Source organism: Oncorhynchus mykiss, chromosome 9 (assembly GCF_057628025.1).
Source record: "Oncorhynchus mykiss isolate SJ-2025 chromosome 9, ASM5762802v1, whole genome shotgun sequence".
NCBI classification, from domain to species: domain Eukaryota; kingdom Metazoa; phylum Chordata; class Actinopteri; order Salmoniformes; family Salmonidae; genus Oncorhynchus; species Oncorhynchus mykiss.
Window position 1 is genome coordinate 41,097,399 of NC_143030.1, and position 24,862 is coordinate 41,122,260.

Sequence of the window (24,862 nt, forward strand, 5' to 3'; positions counted from 1 at the left end):
ATTAGTTTGTAGCCCAAGATTTTGGATTCTACAAACAGAACTTGGCAACATAGACGGTTGTGACTTCAGACGAGTCTCCTGACACTTGTGGGGGATGTAGAGAAAAATTGAGAATACCACCATGTTCGTGAGGGTCTCCTCATTCCAGAGAGTGGTCATATGAATTTGTAGGTCAAACGGTTCGGAAGCTAGAGATGTTTTTGTGAGAAGACCGATTATAGGTATTGTCTCATGGTTTGACAAAAACCGATCTAGGTCCACCATCTTTCACTGCAGATATGGAGGGGTAACATAAGCAGTTGTGGAGGATTGAGACGGATACGCCGAGTCTTAATCTCTCTAGTTGAAAACGGATCTATTTGAATGGGTATTTTCAAAATTAATTGACTTTGATTCACGTACCTTTGCGTCATTTGACTCAAAATAAATGAGTTCCATTCTTTTGGAAGTCTTATTTTTTCATTTGTTTTTAAAAAAATGAATTGATCTCATTTTGCACTTTATTAATTTGTAAAAACTCGTCATCATTTTGCTGTCGCGACTGAACAAGACAGAATGTGAAAGACACAGCAGATGAACTACAGAAGATTTGAACTGAAGCATGGTCAAGATTTTGGAAGACTGTTATGCTCACAAGTAAAGCACAAAACACTCACATGATGTTCAATCGTTCCAAGCACCATGGACACGTCAATCGATATCTTCACTGTCATTGCTGCAGAAAGCAAAAAAATTACTTTTTGCATAAGGCTCGTTGGTCTAGGGGTATGATTCTCGCTTAGGGTGCGAGAGGTCCCGGGTTCAAATCCCGGATGAGCCCTTTTGCAGATCCTTGAACAATCTCAGACAGGCAGATCTTGTCGGAATGCCGACTATCACCTCTTGGGCGCAGGACAAGGTGGCTGAATGGTTTTGGCGATAGGACTGCAAATCTATTTTGATAAGCACTTGTTGGTTCAACGTCGCACAACATTTATTATTTTAGATAACCTGCAGAATGTAGGAGCAATTCTGACTTCCAAGTACAAGGATAATGATTCAAATGTAATACACTTGAAATGACATCCAGCCCCTAAAACAAATGAATTCCTCAGGCTCTGCATTGGCCGGGAATCGAACCCGGGTCAACTGCTTGGAAGGCAGCTATGCTCACCACTATACCACCAATGCTATGTGCAGCTCAGTAGCAACATTGAGACATCGACTCATAATTTGACCGTCATTTTGGTGGAAAGTGATAATTCACTTTCACGGTTTAGGTGTATGATTATGGCTTAGGTTGCGAGAGGTCCCTGGTTGAAAAATCTATCATTTTAATCACTACAGGTTACCTTCAGATTAGTCCCGTGACACTTGTTGGGAACGTAGGGCAAAACGGAGAACATTGCGACAAGTGGGGTCACATTAGTTTGTAGCCCAAGATTTTGGATTCTACAAACAGAACTTGGCAACATAGACGGTTGTGACTTCAGACGAGTCTCCTGACACTTGTGGGGGATGTAGAGAAAAATTGAGAATACCACCATGTTCGTGAGGGTCTCCTCATTCCAGAGAGTGGTCATATGAATTTGTAGGTCAAACGGTTCGGAAGCTAGAGATGTTTTTGTGAGAAGACCGATTATAGGTATTGTCTCATGGTTTGACAAAAACCGATCTAGGTCCACCATCTTTCACTGCAGATATGGAGGGGTAACATAAGCAGTTGTGGAGGATTGAGACGGATACGCCGAGTCTTAATCTCTCTAGTTGAAAACGGATCTATTTGAATGGGTATTTTCAAAATTAATTGACTTTGATTCACGTACCTTTGCGTCATTTGACTCAAAATAAATGAGTTCCATTCTTTTGGAAGTCTTATTTTTTCATTTGTTTTTAAAAAAATGAATTGATCTCATTTTGCACTTTATTAATTTGTAAAAACTCGTCATCATTTTGCTGTCGCGACTGAACAAGACAGAATGTGAAAGACACAGCAGATGAACTACAGAAGATTTGAACTGAAGCATGGTCAAGATTTTGGAAGACTGTTATGCTCACAAGTAAAGCACAAAACACTCACATGATGTTCAATCGTTCCAAGCACCATGGACACGTCAATCGATATCTTCACTGTCATTGCTGCAGAAAGCAAAAAAATAACTTTTTGCATAAGGCTCGTTGGTCTAGGGGTATGATTCTCGCTTAGGGTGCGAGAGGTCCCGGGTTCAAATCCCGGATGAGCCCTTTTGCAGATCCTTGAACAATCTCAGACAGGCAGATCTTGTCGGAATGCCGACTATCACCTCTTGGACGCAGGACAAGGTGGCTGAATGGTTTTGGCGATAGGACTGCAAATCTATTTTGATAAGCACTTGTTGGTTCAACGTCGCACAACATTTATTATTTTAGATAACCTGCAGAATGTAGGAGCAATTCTGACTTCCAAGTACAAGGATAATGATTCAAATGTAATACACTTGAAATGACATCCAGCCCCTAAAACAAATGAATTCCTCAGGCTCTGCATTGGCCGGGAATCGAACCCGGGTCAACTGCTTGGAAGGCAGCTATGCTCACCACTATACCACCAAAGCTATGTGCAGCTCAGTAGCAACATTGAGACATCGACTCATAATTTGACCGTCATTTTGGTGGAAAGTGATAATTCACTTTCACGGTTTAGGTGTATGATTATGGCTTAGGTTGCGAGAGGTCCCTGGTTGAAAAATCTATCATTTTAATCACTACAGGTTACCTTCAGATTAGTCCCGTGACACTTGTTGGGAACGTAGGGCAAAACGGAGAACATTGCGACAAGTGGGGTCACATTAGTTTGTAGCCCAAGATTTTGGATTCTACAAACAGAACTTGGCAACATAGACGGTTGTGACTTCAGACGAGTCTCCTGACACTTGTGGGGGATGTAGAGAAAAATTGAGAATACCACCATGTTCGTGAGGGTCTCCTCATTCCAGAGAGTGGTCATATGAATTTGTAGGTCAAACGGTTCGGAAGCTAGAGATGTTTTTGTGAGAAGACCGATTATAGGTATTGTCTCATGGTTTGACAAAAACCGATCTAGGTCCACCATCTTTCACTGCAGATATGGAGGGGTAACATAAGCAGTTGTGGAGGATTGAGACGGATACGCCGAGTCTTAATCTCTCTAGTTGAAAACGGATCTATTTGAATGGGTATTTTCAAAATTAATTGACTTTGATTCACGTACCTTTGCGTCATTTGACTCAAAATAAATGAGTTCCATTCTTTTGGAAGTCTTATTTTTTCATTTGTTTTTAAAAAAATGAATTGATCTCATTTTGCACTTTATTAATTTGTAAAAACTCGTCATCATTTTGCTGTCGCGACTGAACAAGACAGAATGTGAAAGACACAGCAGATGAACTACAGAAGATTTGAACTGAAGCATGGTCAAGATTTTGGAAGACTGTTATGCTCACAAGTAAAGCACAAAACACTCACATGATGTTCAATCGTTCCAAGCACCATGGACACGTCAATCGATATCTTCACTGTCATTGCTGCAGAAAGCAAAAAAATAACTTTTTGCATAAGGCTCGTTGGTCTAGGGGTATGATTCTCGCTTAGGGTGCGAGAGGTCCCGGGTTCAAATCCCGGATGAGCCCTTTTGCAGATCCTTGAACAATCTCAGACAGGCAGATCTTGTCGGAATGCCGACTATCACCTCTTGGACGCAGGACAAGGTGGCTGAATGGTTTTGGCGATAGGACTGCAAATCTATTTTGATAAGCACTTGTTGGTTCAACGTCGCACAACATTTATTATTTTAGATAACCTGCAGAATGTAGGAGCAATTCTGACTTCCAAGTACAAGGATAATGATTCAAATGTAATACACTTGAAATGACATCCAGCCCCTAAAACAAATGAATTCCTCAGGCTCTGCATTGGCCGGGAATCGAACCCGGGTCAACTGCTTGGAAGGCAGCTATGCTCACCACTATACCACCAAAGCTATGTGCAGCTCAGTAGCAACATTGAGACATCGACTCATAATTTGACCGTCATTTTGGTGGAAAGTGATAATTCACTTTCACGGTTTAGGTGTATGATTATGGCTTAGGTTGCGAGAGGTCCCTGGTTGAAAAATCTATCATTTTAATCACTACAGGTTACCTTCAGATTAGTCCCGTGACACTTGTTGGGAACGTAGGGCAAAACGGAGAACATTGCGACAAGTGGGGTCACATTAGTTTGTAGCCCAAGATTTTGGATTCTACAAACAGAACTTGGCAACATAGACGGTTGTGACTTCAGACGAGTCTCCTGACACTTGTGGGGGATGTAGAGAAAAATTGAGAATACCACCATGTTCGTGAGGGTCTCCTCATTCCAGAGAGTGGTCATATGAATTTGTAGGTCAAACGGTTCGGAAGCTAGAGATGTTTTTGTGAGAAGACCGATTATAGGTATTGTCTCATGGTCTCATTTGACTCAAAATAAATGAGTTCCATTCTTTTGGAAGTCTTATTTTTTCATTTGTTTTTAAAAAAATGAATTGATCTCATTTTGCACTTTATTAATTTGTAAAAACTCGTCATCATTTTGCTGTCGCGACTGAACAAGACAGAATGTGAAAGACACAGCAGATGAACTACAGAAGATTTGAACTGAAGCATGGTCAAGATTTTGGAAGACTGTTATGCTCACAAGTAAAGCACAAAACACTCACATGATGTTCAATCGTTCCAAGCACCATGGACACGTCAATCGATATCTTCACTGTCATTGCTGCAGAAAGCAAAAAAATAACTTTTTGCATAAGGCTCGTTGGTCTAGGGGTATGATTCTCGCTTAGGGTGCGAGAGGTCCCGGGTTCAAATCCCGGATGAGCCCTTTTGCAGATCCTTGAACAATCTCAGACAGGCAGATCTTGTCGGAATGCCGACTATCACCTCTTGGGCGCAGGACAAGGTGGCTGAATGGTTTTGGCGATAGGACTGCAAATCTATTTTGATAAGCACTTGTTGGTTCAACGTCGCACAACATTTATTATTTTAGATAATCTGCAGAATGTAGGAGCAATTCTGACTTCCAAGTACAAGGATAATGATTCAAATGTAATACACTTGAAATGACATCCAGCCCCTAAAACAAATGAATTCCTCAGGCTCTGCATTGGCCGGGAATCGAACCCGGGTCAACTGCTTGGAAGGCAGCTATGCTCACCACTATACCACCAATGCTATGTGCAGCTCAGTAGCAACATTGAGACATCGACTCATAATTTGACCGTCATTTTGGTGGAAAGTGATAATTCACTTTCACGGTTTAGGTGTATGATTATGGCTTAGGTTGCGAGAGGTTACCTTCAGGTACAGGTTACCTTCAGATTAGTCCCGTGACACTTGTTGGGAACGTAGGGCAAAACGGAGAACATTGCGACAAGTGGGGTCACATTAGTTTGTAGCCCAAGATTTTGGATTCTACAAACAGAACTTGGCAACATAGACGGTTGTGACTTCAGACGAGTCTCCTGACACTTGTGGGGGATGTAGAGAAAAATTGAGAATACCACCATGTTCGTGAGGGTCTCCTCATTCCAGAGAGTGGTCATATGAATTTGTAGGTCAAACGGTTCGGAAGCTAGAGATGTTTTTGTGAGAAGACCGATTATAGGTATTGTCTCATGGTCTCATTTGACTCAAAATAAATGAGTTCCATTCTTTTGGAAGTCTTATTTTTTCATTTGTTTTTAAAAAAATGAATTGATCTCATTTTGCACTTTATTAATTTGTAAAAACTCGTCATCATTTTGCTGTCGCGACTGAACAAGACAGAATGTGAAAGACACAGCAGATGAACTACAGAAGATTTGAACTGAAGCATGGTCAAGATTTTGGAAGACTGTTATGCTCACAAGTAAAGCACAAAACACTCACATGATGTTCAATCGTTCCAAGCACCATGGACACGTCAATCGATATCTTCACTGTCATTGCTGCAGAAAGCAAAAAAATTACTTTTTGCATAAGGCTCGTTGGTCTAGGGGTATGATTCTCGCTTAGGGTGCGAGAGGTCCCGGGTTCAAATCCCGGATGAGCCCTTTTGCAGATCCTTGAACAATCTCAGACAGGCAGATCTTGTCGGAATGCCGACTATCACCTCTTGGGCGCAGGACAAGGTGGCTGAATGGTTTTGGCGATAGGACTGCAAATCTATTTTGATAAGCACTTGTTGGTTCAACGTCGCACAACATTTATTATTTTAGATAACCTGCAGAATGTAGGAGCAATTCTGACTTCCAAGTACAAGGATAATGATTCAAATGTAATACACTTGAAATGACATCCAGCCCCTAAAACAAATGAATTCCTCAGGCTCTGCATTGGCCGGGAATCGAACCCGGGTCAACTGCTTGGAAGGCAGCTATGCTCACCACTATACCACCAATGCTATGTGCAGCTCAGTAGCAACATTGAGACATCGACTCATAATTTGACCGTCATTTTGGTGGAAAGTGATAATTCACTTTCACGGTTTAGGTGTATGATTATGGCTTAGGTTGCGAGAGGTCCCTGGTTGAAAAATCTATCATTTTAATCACTACAGGTTACCTTCAGATTAGTCCCGTGACACTTGTTGGGAACGTAGGGCAAAACGGAGAACATTGCGACAAGTGGGGTCACATTAGTTTGTAGCCCAAGATTTTGGATTCTACAAACAGAACTTGGCAACATAGACGGTTGTGACTTCAGACGAGTCTCCTGACACTTGTGGGGGATGTAGAGAAAAATTGAGAATACCACCATGTTCGTGAGGGTCTCCTCATTCCAGAGAGTGGTCATATGAATTTGTAGGTCAAACGGTTCGGAAGCTAGAGATGTTTTTGTGAGAAGACCGATTATAGGTATTGTCTCATGGTTTGACAAAAACCGATCTAGGTCCACCATCTTTCACTGCAGATATGGAGGGGTAACATAAGCAGTTGTGGAGGATTGAGACGGATACGCCGAGTCTTAATCTCTCTAGTTGAAAACGGATCTATTTGAATGGGTATTTTCAAAATTAATTGACTTTGATTCACGTACCTTTGCGTCATTTGACTCAAAATAAATGAGTTCCATTCTTTTGGAAGTCTTATTTTTTCATTTGTTTTTAAAAAAATGAATTGATCTCATTTTGCACTTTATTAATTTGTAAAAACTCGTCATCATTTTGCTGTCGCGACTGAACAAGACAGAATGTGAAAGACACAGCAGATGAACTACAGAAGATTTGAACTGAAGCATGGTCAAGATTTTGGAAGACTGTTATGCTCACAAGTAAAGCACAAAACACTCACATGATGTTCAATCGTTCCAAGCACCATGGACACGTCAATCGATATCTTCACTGTCATTGCTGCAGAAAGCAAAAAAATAACTTTTTGCATAAGGCTCGTTGGTCTAGGGGTATGATTCTCGCTTAGGGTGCGAGAGGTCCCGGGTTCAAATCCCGGATGAGCCCTTTTGCAGATCCTTGAACAATCTCAGACAGGCAGATCTTGTCGGAATGCCGACTATCACCTCTTGGACGCAGGACAAGGTGGCTGAATGGTTTTGGCGATAGGACTGCAAATCTATTTTGATAAGCACTTGTTGGTTCAACGTCGCACAACATTTATTATTTTAGATAACCTGCAGAATGTAGGAGCAATTCTGACTTCCAAGTACAAGGATAATGATTCAAATGTAATACACTTGAAATGACATCCAGCCCCTAAAACAAATGAATTCCTCAGGCTCTGCATTGGCCGGGAATCGAACCCGGGTCAACTGCTTGGAAGGCAGCTATGCTCACCACTATACCACCAAAGCTATGTGCAGCTCAGTAGCAACATTGAGACATCGACTCATAATTTGACCGTCATTTTGGTGGAAAGTGATAATTCACTTTCACGGTTTAGGTGTATGATTATGGCTTAGGTTGCGAGAGGTCCCTGGTTGAAAAATCTATCATTTTAATCACTACAGGTTACCTTCAGATTAGTCCCGTGACACTTGTTGGGAACGTAGGGCAAAACGGAGAACATTGCGACAAGTGGGGTCACATTAGTTTGTAGCCCAAGATTTTGGATTCTACAAACAGAACTTGGCAACATAGACGGTTGTGACTTCAGACGAGTCTCCTGACACTTGTGGGGGATGTAGAGAAAAATTGAGAATACCACCATGTTCGTGAGGGTCTCCTCATTCCAGAGAGTGGTCATATGAATTTGTAGGTCAAACGGTTCGGAAGCTAGAGATGTTTTTGTGAGAAGACCGATTATAGGTATTGTCTCATGGTTTGACAAAAACCGATCTAGGTCCACCATCTTTCACTGCAGATATGGAGGGGTAACATAAGCAGTTGTGGAGGATTGAGACGGATACGCCGAGTCTTAATCTCTCTAGTTGAAAACGGATCTATTTGAATGGGTATTTTCAAAATTAATTGACTTTGATTCACGTACCTTTGCGTCATTTGACTCAAAATAAATGAGTTCCATTCTTTTGGAAGTCTTATTTTTTCATTTGTTTTTAAAAAAATGAATTGATCTCATTTTGCACTTTATTAATTTGTAAAAACTCGTCATCATTTTGCTGTCGCGACTGAACAAGACAGAATGTGAAAGACACAGCAGATGAACTACAGAAGATTTGAACTGAAGCATGGTCAAGATTTTGGAAGACTGTTATGCTCACAAGTAAAGCACAAAACACTCACATGATGTTCAATCGTTCCAAGCACCATGGACACGTCAATCGATATCTTCACTGTCATTGCTGCAGAAAGCAAAAAAATAACTTTTTGCATAAGGCTCGTTGGTCTAGGGGTATGATTCTCGCTTAGGGTGCGAGAGGTCCCGGGTTCAAATCCCGGATGAGCCCTTTTGCAGATCCTTGAACAATCTCAGACAGGCAGATCTTGTCGGAATGCCGACTATCACCTCTTGGACGCAGGACAAGGTGGCTGAATGGTTTTGGCGATAGGACTGCAAATCTATTTTGATAAGCACTTGTTGGTTCAACGTCGCACAACATTTATTATTTTAGATAACCTGCAGAATGTAGGAGCAATTCTGACTTCCAAGTACAAGGATAATGATTCAAATGTAATACACTTGAAATGACATCCAGCCCCTAAAACAAATGAATTCCTCAGGCTCTGCATTGGCCGGGAATCGAACCCGGGTCAACTGCTTGGAAGGCAGCTATGCTCACCACTATACCACCAAAGCTATGTGCAGCTCAGTAGCAACATTGAGACATCGACTCATAATTTGACCGTCATTTTGGTGGAAAGTGATAATTCACTTTCACGGTTTAGGTGTATGATTATGGCTTAGGTTGCGAGAGGTCCCTGGTTGAAAAATCTATCATTTTAATCACTACAGGTTACCTTCAGATTAGTCCCGTGACACTTGTTGGGAACGTAGGGCAAAACGGAGAACATTGCGACAAGTGGGGTCACATTAGTTTGTAGCCCAAGATTTTGGATTCTACAAACAGAACTTGGCAACATAGACGGTTGTGACTTCAGACGAGTCTCCTGACACTTGTGGGGGATGTAGAGAAAAATTGAGAATACCACCATGTTCGTGAGGGTCTCCTCATTCCAGAGAGTGGTCATATGAATTTGTAGGTCAAACGGTTCGGAAGCTAGAGATGTTTTTGTGAGAAGACCGATTATAGGTATTGTCTCATGGTTTGACAAAAACCGATCTAGGTCCACCATCTTTCACTGCAGATATGGAGGGGTAACATAAGCAGTTGTGGAGGATTGAGACGGATACGCCGAGTCTTAATCTCTCTAGTTGAAAACGGATCTATTTGAATGGGTATTTTCAAAATTAATTGACTTTGATTCACGTACCTTTGCGTCATTTGACTCAAAATAAATGAGTTCCATTCTTTTGGAAGTCTTATTTTTTCATTTGTTTTTAAAAAAATGAATTGATCTCATTTTGCACTTTATTAATTTGTAAAAACTCGTCATCATTTTGCTGTCGCGACTGAACAAGACAGAATGTGAAAGACACAGCAGATGAACTACAGAAGATTTGAACTGAAGCATGGTCAAGATTTTGGAAGACTGTTATGCTCACAAGTAAAGCACAAAACACTCACATGATGTTCAATCGTTCCAAGCACCATGGACACGTCAATCGATATCTTCACTGTCATTGCTGCAGAAAGCAAAAAAATAACTTTTTGCATAAGGCTCGTTGGTCTAGGGGTATGATTCTCGCTTAGGGTGCGAGAGGTCCCGGGTTCAAATCCCGGATGAGCCCTTTTGCAGATCCTTGAACAATCTCAGACAGGCAGATCTTGTCGGAATGCCGACTATCACCTCTTGGACGCAGGACAAGGTGGCTGAATGGTTTTGGCGATAGGACTGCAAATCTATTTTGATAAGCACTTGTTGGTTCAACGTCGCACAACATTTATTATTTTAGATAACCTGCAGAATGTAGGAGCAATTCTGACTTCCAAGTACAAGGATAATGATTCAAATGTAATACACTTGAAATGACATCCAGCCCCTAAAACAAATGAATTCCTCAGGCTCTGCATTGGCCGGGAATCGAACCCGGGTCAACTGCTTGGAAGGCAGCTATGCTCACCACTATACCACCAAAGCTATGTGCAGCTCAGTAGCAACATTGAGACATCGACTCATAATTTGACCGTCATTTTGGTGGAAAGTGATAATTCACTTTCACGGTTTAGGTGTATGATTATGGCTTAGGTTGCGAGAGGTCCCTGGTTGAAAAATCTATCATTTTAATCACTACAGGTTACCTTCAGATTAGTCCCGTGACACTTGTTGGGAACGTAGGGCAAAACGGAGAACATTGCGACAAGTGGGGTCACATTAGTTTGTAGCCCAAGATTTTGGATTCTACAAACAGAACTTGGCAACATAGACGGTTGTGACTTCAGACGAGTCTCCTGACACTTGTGGGGGATGTAGAGAACAATTGAGAATACCACCATGTTCGTGAGGGTCTCCTCATTCCAGAGAGTGGTCATATGAATTTGTAGGTCAAACGGTTCGGAAGCTAGAGATGTTTTTGTGAGAAGACCGATTATAGGTATTGTCTCATGGTTTGACAAAAACCGATCTAGGTCCACCATCTTTCACTGCAGATATGGAGGGGTAACATAAGCAGTTGTGGAGGATTGAGACGGATACGCCGAGTCTTAATCTCTCTAGTTGAAAACGGATCTATTTGAATGGGTATTTTCAAAATTAATTGACTTTGATTCACGTACCTTTGCGTCATTTGACTCAAAATAAATGAGTTCCATTCTTTTGGAAGTCTTATTTTTTCATTTGTTTTTAAAAAAATGAATTGATCTCATTTTGCACTTTATTAATTTGTAAAAACTCGTCATCATTTTGCTGTCGCGACTGAACAAGACAGAATGTGAAAGACACAGCAGATGAACTACAGAAGATTTGAACTGAAGCATGGTCAAGATTTTGGAAGACTGTTATGCTCACAAGTAAAGCACAAAACACTCACATGATGTTCAATCGTTCCAAGCACCATGGACACGTCAATCGATATCTTCACTGTCATTGCTGCAGAAAGCAAAAAAATAACTTTTTGCATAAGGCTCGTTGGTCTAGGGGTATGATTCTCGCTTAGGGTGCGAGAGGTCCCGGGTTCAAATCCCGGATGAGCCCTTTTGCAGATCCTTGAACAATCTCAGACAGGCAGATCTTGTCGGAATGCCGACTATCACCTCTTGGACGCAGGACAAGGTGGCTGAATGGTTTTGGCGATAGGACTGCAAATCTATTTTGATAAGCACTTGTTGGTTCAACGTCGCACAACATTTATTATTTTAGATAACCTGCAGAATGTAGGAGCAATTCTGACTTCCAAGTACAAGGATAATGATTCAAATGTAATACACTTGAAATGACATCCAGCCCCTAAAACAAATGAATTCCTCAGGCTCTGCATTGGCCGGGAATCGAACCCGGGTCAACTGCTTGGAAGGCAGCTATGCTCACCACTATACCACCAAAGCTATGTGCAGCTCAGTAGCAACATTGAGACATCGACTCATAATTTGACCGTCATTTTGGTGGAAAGTGATAATTCACTTTCACGGTTTAGGTGTATGATTATGGCTTAGGTTGCGAGAGGTCCCTGGTTGAAAAATCTATCATTTTAATCACTACAGGTTACCTTCAGATTAGTCCCGTGACACTTGTTGGGAACGTAGGGCAAAACGGAGAACATTGCGACAAGTGGGGTCACATTAGTTTGTAGCCCAAGATTTTGGATTCTACAAACAGAACTTGGCAACATAGACGGTTGTGACTTCAGACGAGTCTCCTGACACTTGTGGGGGATGTAGAGAACAATTGAGAATACCACCATGTTCGTGAGGGTCTCCTCATTCCAGAGAGTGGTCATATGAATTTGTAGGTCAAACGGTTCGGAAGCTAGAGATGTTTTTGTGAGAAGACCGATTATAGGTATTGTCTCATGGTCTCATTTGACTCAAAATAAATGAGTTCCATTCTTTTGGAAGTCTTATTTTTTCATTTGTTTTTAAAAAAAATGAATTGATCTCATTTTGCACTTTATTAATTTGTAAAAACTCGTCATCATTTTGCTGTCGCGACTGAACAAGACAGAATGTGAAAGACACAGCAGATGAACTACAGAAGATTTGAACTGAAGCATGGTCAAGATTTTGGAAGATTGTTATGCTCACAAGTAAAGCACAAAACACTCACATGATGTTCAATCGTTCCAAGCACCATGGACACGTCAATCGATATCTTCACTGTCATTGCTGCAGAAAGCAAAAAAATAACTTGGTTGAAAAATCTATCATTTTAATCACTACAGGTTACCTTCAGATTACCTTCAGATTGATTCAAATGTAATACACTTGAAATGACATCCAGCCCCTAAAACAAATGAATTCCTCAGGCTCTGCATTGGCCGGGAATCGAACCCAGGTCAACTGCTTGGAAGGCAGCTATGCTCACCACTATACCACCAATGCTATGTGCAGCTCAGTAGCAACATTGAGACATCGACTCATAATTTGACCGTCATTTTGGTGGAAAGTGATAATTCACTTTCACGGTTTAGGTGTATGATTATGGCTTAGGTTGCGAGAGGTCCCTGGTTGAAAAATCTATCATTTTAATCACTACAGGTTACCTTCAGATTAGTCCCGTGACACTTGTTGGGAACGTAGGGCAAAACGGAGAACATTGCGACAAGTGGGGTCACATTAGTTTGTAGCCCAAGATTTTGGATTCTACAAACAGAACTTGGCAACATAGACGGTTGTGACTTCAGACGAGTCTCCTGACACTTGTGGGGGATGTAGAGAAAAATTGAGAATACCACCATGTTCGTGAGGGTCTCCTCATTCCAGAGAGTGGTCATATGAATTTGTAGGTCAAACGGTTCGGAAGCTAGAGATGTTTTTGTGAGAAGACCGATTATAGGTATTGTCTCATGGTTTGACAAAAACCGATCTAGGTCCACCATCTTTCACTGCAGATATGGAGGGGTAACATAAGCAGTTGTGGAGGATTGAGACGGATACGCCGAGTCTTAATCTCTCTAGTTGAAAACGGATCTATTTGAATGGGTATTTTCAAAATTAATTGACTTTGATTCACGTACCTTTGCGTCATTTGACTCAAAATAAATGAGTTCCATTCTTTTGGAAGTCTTATTTTTTCATTTGTTTTTAAAAAAAATGAATTGATCTCATTTTGCACTTTATTAATTTGTAAAAACTCGTCATCATTTTGCTGTCGCGACTGAACAAGACAGAATGTGAAAGACACAGCAGATGAACTACAGAAGATTTGAACTGAAGCATGGTCAAGATTTTGGAAGACTGTTATGCTCACAAGTAAAGCACAAAACACTCACATGATGTTCAATCGTTCCAAGCACCATGGACACGTCAATCGATATCTTCACTGTCATTGCTGCAGAAAGCAAAAAAATAACTTGGTTGAAAAATCTATCATTTTAATCACTACAGGTTACCTTCAGATTACCTTCAGATTGATTCAAATGTAATACACTTGAAATGACATCCAGCCCCTAAAACAAATGAATTCCTCAGGCTCTGCATTGGCCGGGAATCGAACCCAGGTCAACTGCTTGGAAGGCAGCTATGCTCACCACTATACCACCAATGCTATGTGCAGCTCAGTAGCAACATTGAGACATCGACTCATAATTTGACCGTCATTTTGGTGGAAAGTGATAATTCACTTTCACGGTTTAGGTGTATGATTATGGCTTAGGTTGCGAGAGGTCCCTGGTTGAAAAATCTATCATTTTAATCACTACAGGTTACCTTCAGATTAGTCCCGTGACACTTGTTGGGAACGTAGGGCAAAACGGAGAACATTGCGACAAGTGGGGTCACATTAGTTTGTAGCCCAAGATTTTGGATTCTACAAACAGAACTTGGCAACATAGACGGTTGTGACTTCAGACGAGTCTCCTGACACTTGTGGGGGATGTAGAGAAAAATTGAGAATACCACCATGTTCGTGAGGGTCTCCTCATTCCAGAGAGTGGTCATATGAATTTGTAGGTCAAACGGTTCGGAAGCTAGAGATGTTTTTGTGAGAAGACCGATTATAGGTATTGTCTCATGGTTTGACAAAAACCGATCTAGGTCCACCATCTTTCACTGCAGATATGGAGGGGTAACATAAGCAGTTGTGGAGGATTGAGACGGATACGCCGAGTCTTAATCTCTCTAGTTGAAAACGGATCTATTTGAATGGGTATTTTCAAAATTAATTGACTTTGATTCACGTACCTTTGCGTCATTTGACTCAAAATAAATGAGTTCCATTCTTTTGGAAGTCTTATTTTTTCATTTGTTTTTAAAAAAAATGAATTGATCTCATTTTGCACTTTATTAATTTGTAAAAACTCGTCATCATTTTGCTGTCGCGACTGAACAAGACAGAATGTGAAAGACACAGCAGATGAACTACAGAAGATTTGAACTGAAGCATGGTCAAGATTTTGGAAGACTGTTATGCTCACAAGTAAAGCACAAAACACTCACATGATGTTCAATCGTTCCAAGCACCATGGACACGTCAATCGATATCTTCACTGTCATTGCTGCAGAAAGCAAAAAAATAACTTGGTTGAAAAATCTATCATTTTAATCACTACAGGTTACCTTCAGATTACCTTCAGATTGATTCAAATGTAATACACTTGAAATGACATCCAGCCCCTAAAACAAATGAATTCCTCAGGCTCTGCATTGGCCGGGAATCGAACCCAGGTCAACTGCTTGGAAGGCAGCTATGCTCACCACTATACCACCAATGCTATGTGCAGCTCAGTAGCAACATTGAGACATCGACTCATAATTTGACCGTCATTTTGGTGGAAAGTGATAATTCACTTTCACGGTTTAGGTGTATGATTATGGCTTAGGTTGCGAGAGGTCCCTGGTTGAAAAATCTATCATTTTAATCACTACAGGTTACCTTCAGATTAGTCCCGTGACACTTGTTGGGAACGTAGGGCAAAACGGAGAACATTGCGACAAGTGGGGTCACATTAGTTTGTAGCCCAAGATTTTGGATTCTACAAACAGAACTTGGCAACATAGACGGTTGTGACTTCAGACGAGTCTCCTGACACTTGTGGGGGATGTAGAGAAAAATTGAGAATACCACCATGTTCGTGAGGGTCTCCTCATTCCAGAGAGTGGTCATATGAATTTGTAGGTCAAACGGTTCGGAAGCTAGAGATGTTTTTGTGAGAAGACCGATTATAGGTATTGTCTCATGGTTTGACAAAAACCGATCTAGGTCCACCATCTTTCACTGCAGATATGGAGGGGTAACATAAGCAGTTGTGGAGGATTGAGACGGATACGCCGAGTCTTAATCTCTCTAGTTGAAAACGGATCTATTTGAATGGGTATTTTCAAAATTAATTGACTTTGATTCACGTACCTTTGCGTCATTTGACTCAAAATAAATGAGTTCCATTCTTTTGGAAGTCTTATTTTTTCATTTGTTTTTAAAAAAAATGAATTGATCTCATTTTGCACTTTATTAATTTGTAAAAACTCGTCATCATTTTGCTGTCGCGACTGAACAAGACAGAATGTGAAAGACACAGCAGATGAACTACAGAAGATTTGAACTGAAGCATGGTCAAGATTTTGGAAGACTGTTATGCTCACAAGTAAAGCACAAAACACTCACATGATGTTCAATCGTTCCAAGCACCATGGACACGTCAATCGATATCTTCACTGTCATTGCTGCAGAAAGCAAAAAAATAACTTGGTTGAAAAATCTATCATTTTAATCACTACAGGTTACCTTCAGATTACCTTCAGATTGATTCAAATGTAATACACTTGAAATGACATCCAGCCCCTAAAACAAATGAATTCCTCAGGCTCTGCATTGGCCGGGAATCGAACCCAGGTCAACTGCTTGGAAGGCAGCTATGCTCACCACTATACCACCAATGCTATGTGCAGCTCAGTAGCAACATTGAGACATCGACTCATAATTTGACCGTCATTTTGGTGGAAAGTGATAATTCACTTTCACGGTTTAGGTGTATGATTATGGCTTAGGTTGCGAGAGGTCCCTGGTTGAAAAATCTATCATTTTAATCACTACAGGTTACCTTCAGATTAGTCCCGTGACACTTGTTGGGAACGTAGGGCAAAACGGAGAACATTGCGACAAGTGGGGTCACATTAGTTTGTAGCCCAAGATTTTGGATTCTACAAACAGAACTTGGCAACATAGACGGTTGTGACTTCAGACGAGTCTCCTGACACTTGTGGGGGATGTAGAGAAAAATTGAGAATACCACCATGTTCGTGAGGGTCTCCTCATTCCAGAGAGTGGTCATATGAATTTGTAGGTCAAACGGTTCGGAAGCTAGAGATGTTTTTGTGAGAAGACCGATTATAGGTATTGTCTCATGGTTTGACAAAAACCGATCTAGGTCCACCATCTTTCACTGCAGATATGGAGGGGTAACATAAGCAGTTGTGGAGGATTGAGACGGATACGCCGAGTCTTAATCTCTCTAGTTGAAAACGGATCTATTTGAATGGGTATTTTCAAAATTAATTGACTTTGATTCACGTACCTTTGCGTCATTTGACTCAAAATAAATGAGTTCCATTCTTTTGGAAGTCTTATTTTTTCATTTGTTTTTAAAAAAAATGAATTGATCTCATTTTGCACTTTATTAATTTGTAAAAACTCGTCATCATTTTGCTGTCGCGACTGAACAAGACAGAATGTGAAAGACACAGCAGATGAACTACAGAAGATTTGAACTGAAGCATGGTCAAGATTTTGGAAGACTGTTATGCTCACAAGTAAAGCACAAAACACTCACATGATGTTCAATCGTTCCAAGCACCATGGACACGTCAATCGATATCTTCACTGTCATTGCTGCAGAAAGCAAAAAAATAACTTTTTGCATAAGGCTTGTTGGTCTAGGGGTATGATTCTCGCTTAGGGTGCGAGAGGTCCCGGGTTCAAATCCCGGATGAGCCCTTTTGCAGATCCTTGAACAATCTCAGACAGGCAGATCTTGTCGGAATGCCGACTATCACCTCTTGGACGCAGGACAAGGTGGCTGAATGGTTTTGGCAATAGGACTGCAAATCTATTTTGATAAGCACTTGTTGGTTCAACGTCGCACAACATTTATTATTTTAGATAACCTGCAGAATGTAGGAGCAATTCTGACTTCCAAGTACAAGGATAATGATTCAAATGTAATACACTTGAAATGACATCCAGCCCCTAAAACAAATGAATTCCTCAGGCTCTGCATTGGCCGGGAATCGAACCCGGGTCAACTGCTTGGAAGGCAGCTATGCTCACCACTATACCACCAAAGCTATGTGCAGCTCAGTAGCAACATTGAGACATCGACTCATAATTTGACCGTCATTTTGGTGGAAAGTGATAATTCACTTTCACGGTTTAGGTGTATGATTATGGCTTAGGTTGCGAGAGGTCCCTGGTTGAAAAATCTATCATTTTAATCACTACAGGTTACCTTCAGATTAGTCCCGTGACACTTGTTGGGAACGTAGGGCAAAACGGAGAACATTGCGACAAGTGGGGTCACATTAGTTTGTAGCCCAAGATTTTGGATTCTACAAACAGAACTTGGCAACATAGACGGTTGTGACGGTTCGGAAGCTAGAGATGTTTTTGTGAGAAGACCGATTATAGGTATTGTCTCATGGTTTGACAAAAACCGATCTAGGTCCACCATCTTTCACTGCAGATATGGAGGGGTAACATAAGCAGTTGTGGAGGATTGAGACGGATACGCCGAGTCTTAATCTCTCTAGTTGAAAACGGATCTATTTGAATGGGTATTTTCAAAATTAATTGACTTTGATTCACGTACCTTTGCGTCATTTGACTCAAAATAAATGAGTTCCATTCTTTTGGAAGTCTTATTTTTTCATTTGTTTTTAAAAAAATGAATTGATCTCATTTTGCACTTTATTAATTTGTAAAAACTCGTCATCATTTTGCTGTCGCGACTGAACAAGACAGAATGTGAAAGACACAGCAGATGAACTACAGAAGATTTGAACTGAAGCATGGTCAAGATTTTGGAAGACTGTTATGCTCACAAGTAAAGCACAAAACACTCACATGATGTTCAATCGTTCCAAGCACCATGGACACGTCAATCGATATCTTCACTGTCATTGCTGCAGAAAGCAAAAAAATAACTTTTTGCATAAGGCTCGTTGGTCTAGGGGTATGATTCTCGCTTAGGGTGCGAGAGGTCCCGGGTTCAAATCCCGGATGAGCCCTTTTGCAGATCCTTGAACAATCTCAGACAGGCAGATCTTGTCGGAATGCCGACTATCACCTCTTGGACGCAGGACAAGGTGGCTGAATGGTTTTGGCAATAGGACTGCAAATCTATTTTGATAAGCACTTGTTGGTTCAACGTCGCACAACATTTATTATTTTAGATAACCTGCAGAATGTAGGAGCAATTCTGACTTCCAAGTACAAGGATAATGATTCAAATGTAATACACTTGAAATGACATCCAGCCCCTAAAACAAATGAATTCCTCAGGCTCTGCATTGGCCGGGAATCGAACCCGGGTCAACTGCTTGGAAGGCAGCTATGCTCACCACTATACCACCAAAGCTATGTGCAGCTCAGTAGCAACATTGAGACATCGACTCATAATTTGACCGTCATTTTGGTGGAAAGTGATAATTCACTTTCACGGTTTAGGTGTATGATTATGGCTTAGGTTGCGAGAGGTCCCTGGTTGAAAAATCTATCATTTTAATCACTACAGGTTACCTTCAGATTAGTCCCGTGACACTTGTTGGGAACGTAGGGCAAAACGGAGAACATTGCGACAAGTGGGGTCACATTAGTTTGTAGCCCAAGATTTTGGATTCTACAAACAGAACTTGGCAACATAGACGGTTGTGACGGTTCGGAAGCTAGAGATGTTTTTGTGAGAAGACCGATTATAGGTATTGTCTCATGGTTTGACAAAAACCGATCTAGGTCCACCATCTTTCACTGCAGATATGGAGGGGTAACATAAGCAGTTGTGGAGGATTGAGACGGATACGCCGAGTCTTAATCTCTCTAGTTGAAAACGGATCTATTTGAATGGGTATTTTCAAAATTAATTGACTTTGATTCACGTACCTTTGCGTCATTTGACTCAAAATAAATGAGTTCCATTCTTTTGGAAGTCTTATTTTTTCATTTGTTTTTAAAAAAATGAATTGATCTCATTTTGCACTTTATTAATTTGTAAAAACTCGTCATCATTTTGCTGTCGCGACTGAACAAGACAGAATGTGAAAGACACAGCAGATGAACTACAGAAGATTTGAACTGAAGCATGGTCAAGATTTTGGAAGACTGTTATGCTCACAAGTAAAGCACAAAACACTCACATGATGTTCAATCGTTCCAAGCACCATGGACACGTCAATCGATATCTTCACTGTCATTGCTGCAGAAAGCAAAAAAATAACTTTTTGCATAAGGCTCGTTGGTCTAGGGGTATGATTCTCGCTTAGGGTGCGAGAGGTCCCGGGTTCAAATCCCGGATGAGCCCTTTTGCAGATCCTTGAACAATCTCAGACAGGCAGATCTTGTCGGAATGCCGACTATCACCTCTTGGACGCAGGACAAGGTGGCTGAATGGTTTTGGCGATAGGACTGCAAATCTATTTTGATAAGCACTTGTTGGTTCAACGTCGCACAACATTTATTATTTTAGATAACCTGCAGAATGTAGGAGCAATTCTGACTTCCAAGTACAAGGATAATGATTCAAATGTAATACACTTGAAATGACATCCAGCCCCTAAAACAAATGAATTCCTCAGGCTCTGCATTGGCCGGGAATCGAACCCGGGTCAACTGCTTGGAAGGCAGCTATGCTCACCACTATACCACCAAAGCTATGTGCAGCTCAGTAGCAACATTGAGACATCGACTCATAATTTGACCGTCATTTTGGTGGAAAGTGATAATTCACTTTCACGGTTTAGGTGTATGATTATGGCTTAGGTTGCGAGAGGTCCCTGGTTGAAAAATCTATCATTTTAATCACTACAGGTTACCTTCAGATTAGTCCCGTGACACTTGTTGGGAACGTAGGGCAAAACGGAGAACATTGCGACAAGTGGGGTCACATTAGTTTGTAGCCCAAGATTTTGGATTCTACAAACAGAACTTGGCAACATAGACGGTTGTGACTTCAGACGAGTCTCCTGACACTTGTGGGGGATGTAGAGAACAATTGAGAATACCACCATGTTCGTGAGGGTCTCCTCATTCCAGAGAGTGGTCATATGAATTTGTAGGTCAAACGGTTCGGAAGCTAGAGATGTTTTTGTGAGAAGACCGATTATAGGTATTGTCTCATGGTCTCATTTGACTCAAAATAAATGAGTTCCATTCTTTTGGAAGTCTTATTTTTTCATTTGTTTTTAAAAAAAATGAATTGATCTCATTTTGCACTTTATTAATTTGTAAAAACTCGTCATCATTTTGCTGTCGCGACTGAACAAGACAGAATGTGAAAGACACAGCAGATGAACTACAGAAGATTTGAACTGAAGCATGGTCAAGATTTTGGAAGACTGTTATGCTCACAAGTAAAGCACAAAACACTCACATGATGTTCAATCGTTCCAAGCACCATGGACACGTCAATCGATATCTTCACTGTCATTGCTGCAGAAAGCAAAAAAATAACTTGGTTGAAAAATCTATCATTTTAATCACTACAGGTTACCTTCAGATTACCTTCAGATTGATTCAAATGTAATACACTTGAAATGACATCCAGCCCCTAAAACAAATGAATTCCTCAGGCTCTGCATTGGCCGGGAATCGAACCCAGGTCAACTGCTTGGAAGGCAGCTATGCTCACCACTATACCACCAATGCTATGTGCAGCTCAGTAGCAACATTGAGACATCGACTCATAATTTGACCGTCATTTTGGTGGAAAGTGATAATTCACTTTCACAGTTTAGGTGTATGATTATGGCTTAGGTTGCGAGAGGTCCCTGGTTGAAAAATCTATCATTTTAATCACTACAGGTTACCTTCAGATTAGTCCCGTGACACTTGTTGGGAACGTAGGGCAAAACGGAGAACATTGCGACAAGTGGGGTCACATTAGTTTGTAGCCCAAGATTTTGGATTCTACAAACAGAACTTGGCAACATAGACGGTTGTGACTTCAGACGAGTCTCCTGACACTTGTGGGGGATGTAGAGAAAAATTGAGAATACCACCATGTTCGTGAGGGTCTCCTCATTCCAGAGAGTGGTCATATGAATTTGTAGGTCAAACGGTTCGGAAGCTAGAGATGTTTTTGTGAGAAGACCGATTATAGGTATTGTCTCATGGTTTGACAAAAACCGATCTAGGTCCACCATCTTTCACTGCAGATATGGAGGGGTAACATAAGCAGTTGTGGAGGATTGAGACGGATACGCCGAGTCTTAATCTCTCTAGTTGAAAACGGATCTATTTGAATGGGTATTTTCAAAATTAATTGACTTTGATTCACGTACCTTTGCGTCATTTGACTCAAAATAAATGAGTTCCATTCTTTTGGAAGTCTTATTTTTTCATTTGTTTTTAAAAAAATGAATTGATCTCATTTTGCACTTTATTAATTTGTAAAAACTCGTCATCATTTTGCTGTCGCGACTGAACAAGACAGAATGTGAAAGACACAGCAGATGAACTACAGAAGATTTGAACTGAAGCATGGTCAAGATTTTGGAAGACTGTTATGCTCACAAGTAAAGCACAAAACACTCACATGATGTTCAATCGTTCCAAGCACCATGGACACGTCAATCGATATCTTCACTGTCATTGCTGCAGAAAGCAAAAAAATAACTTTTGGTATAAGGCTCGTTGGTCTAGGGGTATGATTCTCGCTTAGGGTGCGAGAGGTCCCGGGTTCAAATCCCGGATGAGCCCTTTTGCAGATCCTTGAACAATCTCAGACAGGCAGATCTTGTCGGAATGCCGACTATCACCTCTTGGGCGCAGGACAAGGTGGCTGAATGGTTTTGGCGATAGGACTGCAAATCTATTTTGATAAGCACTTGTTGGTTCAACGTCGCACAACATTTATTATTTTAGATAACCTGCAGAATGTAGGAGCAATTCTGACTTCCAAGTACAAGGATAATGATTCAAATGTAATACACTTGAAATGACATCCAGCCCCTAAAACAAATGAATTCCTCAGGCTCTGCATTGGCCGGGAATCGAACCCGGGTCAACTGCTTGGAAGGCAGCTATGCTCACCACTATACCACCAATGCTATGTGCAGCTCAGTAGCAACATTGAGACATCGACTCATAATTTGACCGTCATTTTGGTGGAAAGTGATAATTCACTTTCACGGTTTAGGTGTATGATTATGGCTTAGGTTGCGAGAGGTCCCTGGTTGAAAAATCTATCATTTTAATCACTACAGGTTACCTTCAGATTAGTCCCGTGACACTTGTTGGGAACGTAGGGCAAAACGGAGAACATTGCGACAAGTGGGGTCACATTAGTTTGTAGCCCAAGATTTTGGATTCTACAAACAGAACTTGGCAACATAGACGGTTGTGACTTCAGACGAGTCTCCTGACACTTGTGGGGGATGTAGAGAACAATTGAGAATACCACCATGTTCGTGAGGGTCTCCTCATTCCAGAGAGTGGTCATATGAATTTGTAGGTCAAACGGTTCGGAAGCTAGAGATGTTTTTGTGAGAAGACCGATTATAGGTATTGTCTCATGGTCTCATTTGACTCAAAATAAATGAGTTCCATTCTTTTGGAAGTCTTATTTTTTCATTTGTTTTTAAAAAAAATGAATTGATCTCATTTTGCACTTTATTAATTTGTAAAAACTCGTCATCATTTTGCTGTCGCGACTGAACAAGACAGAATGTGAAAGACACAGCAGATGAACTACAGAAGATTTGAACTGAAGCATGGTCAAGATTTTGGAAGACTGTTATGCTCACAAGTAAAGCACAAAACACTCACATGATGTTCAATCGTTCCAAGCACCATGGACACGTCAATCGATATCTTCACTGTCATTGCTGCAGAAAGCAAAAAAATAACTTGGTTGAAAAATCTATCATTTTAATCACTACAGGTTACCTTCAGATTACCTTCAGATTGATTCAAATGTAATACACTTGAAATGACATCCAGCCCCTAAAACAAATGAATTCCTCAGGCTCTGCATTGGCCGGGAATCGAACCCAGGTCAACTGCTTGGAAGGCAGCTATGCTCACCACTATACCACCAATGCTATGTGCAGCTCAGTAGCAACATTGAGACATCGACTCATAATTTGACCGTCATTTTGGTGGAAAGTGATAATTCACTTTCACAGTTTAGGTGTATGATTATGGCTTAGGTTGCGAGAGGTCCCTGGTTGAAAAATCTATCATTTTAATCACTACAGGTTACCTTCAGATTAGTCCCGTGACACTTGTTGGGAACGTAGGGCAAAACGGAGAACATTGCGACAAGTGGGGTCACATTAGTTTGTAGCCCAAGATTTTGGATTCTACAAACAGAACTTGGCAACATAGACGGTTGTGACTTCAGACGAGTCTCCTGACACTTGTGGGGGATGTAGAGAAAAATTGAGAATACCACCATGTTCGTGAGGGTCTCCTCATTCCAGAGAGTGGTCATATGAATTTGTAGGTCAAACGGTTCGGAAGCTAGAGATGTTTTTGTGAGAAGACCGATTATAGGTATTGTCTCATGGTTTGACAAAAACCGATCTAGGTCCACCATCTTTCACTGCAGATATGGAGGGGTAACATAAGCAGTTGTGGAGGATTGAGACGGATACGCCGAGTCTTAATCTCTCTAGTTGAAAACGGATCTATTTGAATGGGTATTTTCAAAATTAATTGACTTTGATTCACGTACCTTTGCGTCATTTGACTCAAAATAAATGAGTTCCATTCTTTTGGAAGTCTTATTTTTTCATTTGTTTTTAAAAAAATGAATTGATCTCATTTTGCACTTTATTAATTTGTAAAAACTCGTCATCATTTTGCTGTCGCGACTGAACAAGACAGAATGTGAAAGACACAGCAGATGAACTACAGAAGATTTGAACTGAAGCATGGTCAAGATTTTGGAAGACTGTTATGCTCACAAGTAAAGCACAAAACACTCACATGATGTTCAATCGTTCCAAGCACCATGGACACGTCAATCGATATCTTCACTGTCATTGCTGCAGAAAGCAAAAAAATAACTTTT

General features: G+C 40.9%; 15 non-coding genes across 15 annotated transcripts; 11 read left to right on the forward strand and 4 right to left on the reverse strand.

The window, feature by feature from the left end:
• Positions 1-1,098: 1,098 nt before the first annotated feature.
• Positions 1,099-1,170, reverse strand: trnag-ucc (transfer RNA glycine (anticodon UCC)). Its single transcript has one exon. It is a non-coding gene; the product is annotated as a tRNA-Gly (tRNA).
• A 981-nt stretch (positions 1,171-2,151) lies between these two features.
• Positions 2,152-2,223, forward strand: trnap-agg (transfer RNA proline (anticodon AGG)). The gene has a single exon. It is a non-coding gene; the product is annotated as a tRNA-Pro (tRNA).
• A 1,331-nt stretch (positions 2,224-3,554) lies between these two features.
• Positions 3,555-3,626, forward strand: trnap-agg (transfer RNA proline (anticodon AGG)). Its single transcript has one exon. It is a non-coding gene; the product is annotated as a tRNA-Pro (tRNA).
• A 1,159-nt stretch (positions 3,627-4,785) lies between these two features.
• Positions 4,786-4,857, forward strand: trnap-agg (transfer RNA proline (anticodon AGG)). Its single transcript has one exon. It is a non-coding gene; the product is annotated as a tRNA-Pro (tRNA).
• A 278-nt stretch (positions 4,858-5,135) lies between these two features.
• On the reverse strand, positions 5,136-5,207 carry trnag-ucc (transfer RNA glycine (anticodon UCC)). The gene has a single exon. It is a non-coding gene; the product is annotated as a tRNA-Gly (tRNA).
• A 788-nt stretch (positions 5,208-5,995) lies between these two features.
• trnap-agg (transfer RNA proline (anticodon AGG)) lies at positions 5,996-6,067 on the forward strand. The gene has a single exon. It is a non-coding gene; the product is annotated as a tRNA-Pro (tRNA).
• A 278-nt stretch (positions 6,068-6,345) lies between these two features.
• Positions 6,346-6,417, reverse strand: trnag-ucc (transfer RNA glycine (anticodon UCC)). Its single transcript has one exon. It is a non-coding gene; the product is annotated as a tRNA-Gly (tRNA).
• A 981-nt stretch (positions 6,418-7,398) lies between these two features.
• trnap-agg (transfer RNA proline (anticodon AGG)) lies at positions 7,399-7,470 on the forward strand. The gene has a single exon. It is a non-coding gene; the product is annotated as a tRNA-Pro (tRNA).
• A 1,331-nt stretch (positions 7,471-8,801) lies between these two features.
• On the forward strand, positions 8,802-8,873 carry trnap-agg (transfer RNA proline (anticodon AGG)). Its single transcript has one exon. It is a non-coding gene; the product is annotated as a tRNA-Pro (tRNA).
• Positions 8,874-10,204: 1,331 nt separating this feature from the next.
• On the forward strand, positions 10,205-10,276 carry trnap-agg (transfer RNA proline (anticodon AGG)). The gene has a single exon. It is a non-coding gene; the product is annotated as a tRNA-Pro (tRNA).
• Positions 10,277-11,607: 1,331 nt separating this feature from the next.
• Positions 11,608-11,679, forward strand: trnap-agg (transfer RNA proline (anticodon AGG)). The gene has a single exon. It is a non-coding gene; the product is annotated as a tRNA-Pro (tRNA).
• Positions 11,680-18,788: 7,109 nt separating this feature from the next.
• trnap-agg (transfer RNA proline (anticodon AGG)) lies at positions 18,789-18,860 on the forward strand. Its single transcript has one exon. It is a non-coding gene; the product is annotated as a tRNA-Pro (tRNA).
• Positions 18,861-20,077: 1,217 nt separating this feature from the next.
• On the forward strand, positions 20,078-20,149 carry trnap-agg (transfer RNA proline (anticodon AGG)). The gene has a single exon. It is a non-coding gene; the product is annotated as a tRNA-Pro (tRNA).
• A 2,324-nt stretch (positions 20,150-22,473) lies between these two features.
• Positions 22,474-22,545, forward strand: trnap-agg (transfer RNA proline (anticodon AGG)). The gene has a single exon. It is a non-coding gene; the product is annotated as a tRNA-Pro (tRNA).
• Positions 22,546-22,823: 278 nt separating this feature from the next.
• trnag-ucc (transfer RNA glycine (anticodon UCC)) lies at positions 22,824-22,895 on the reverse strand. Its single transcript has one exon. It is a non-coding gene; the product is annotated as a tRNA-Gly (tRNA).
• Positions 22,896-24,862: the final 1,967 nt, after the last annotated feature.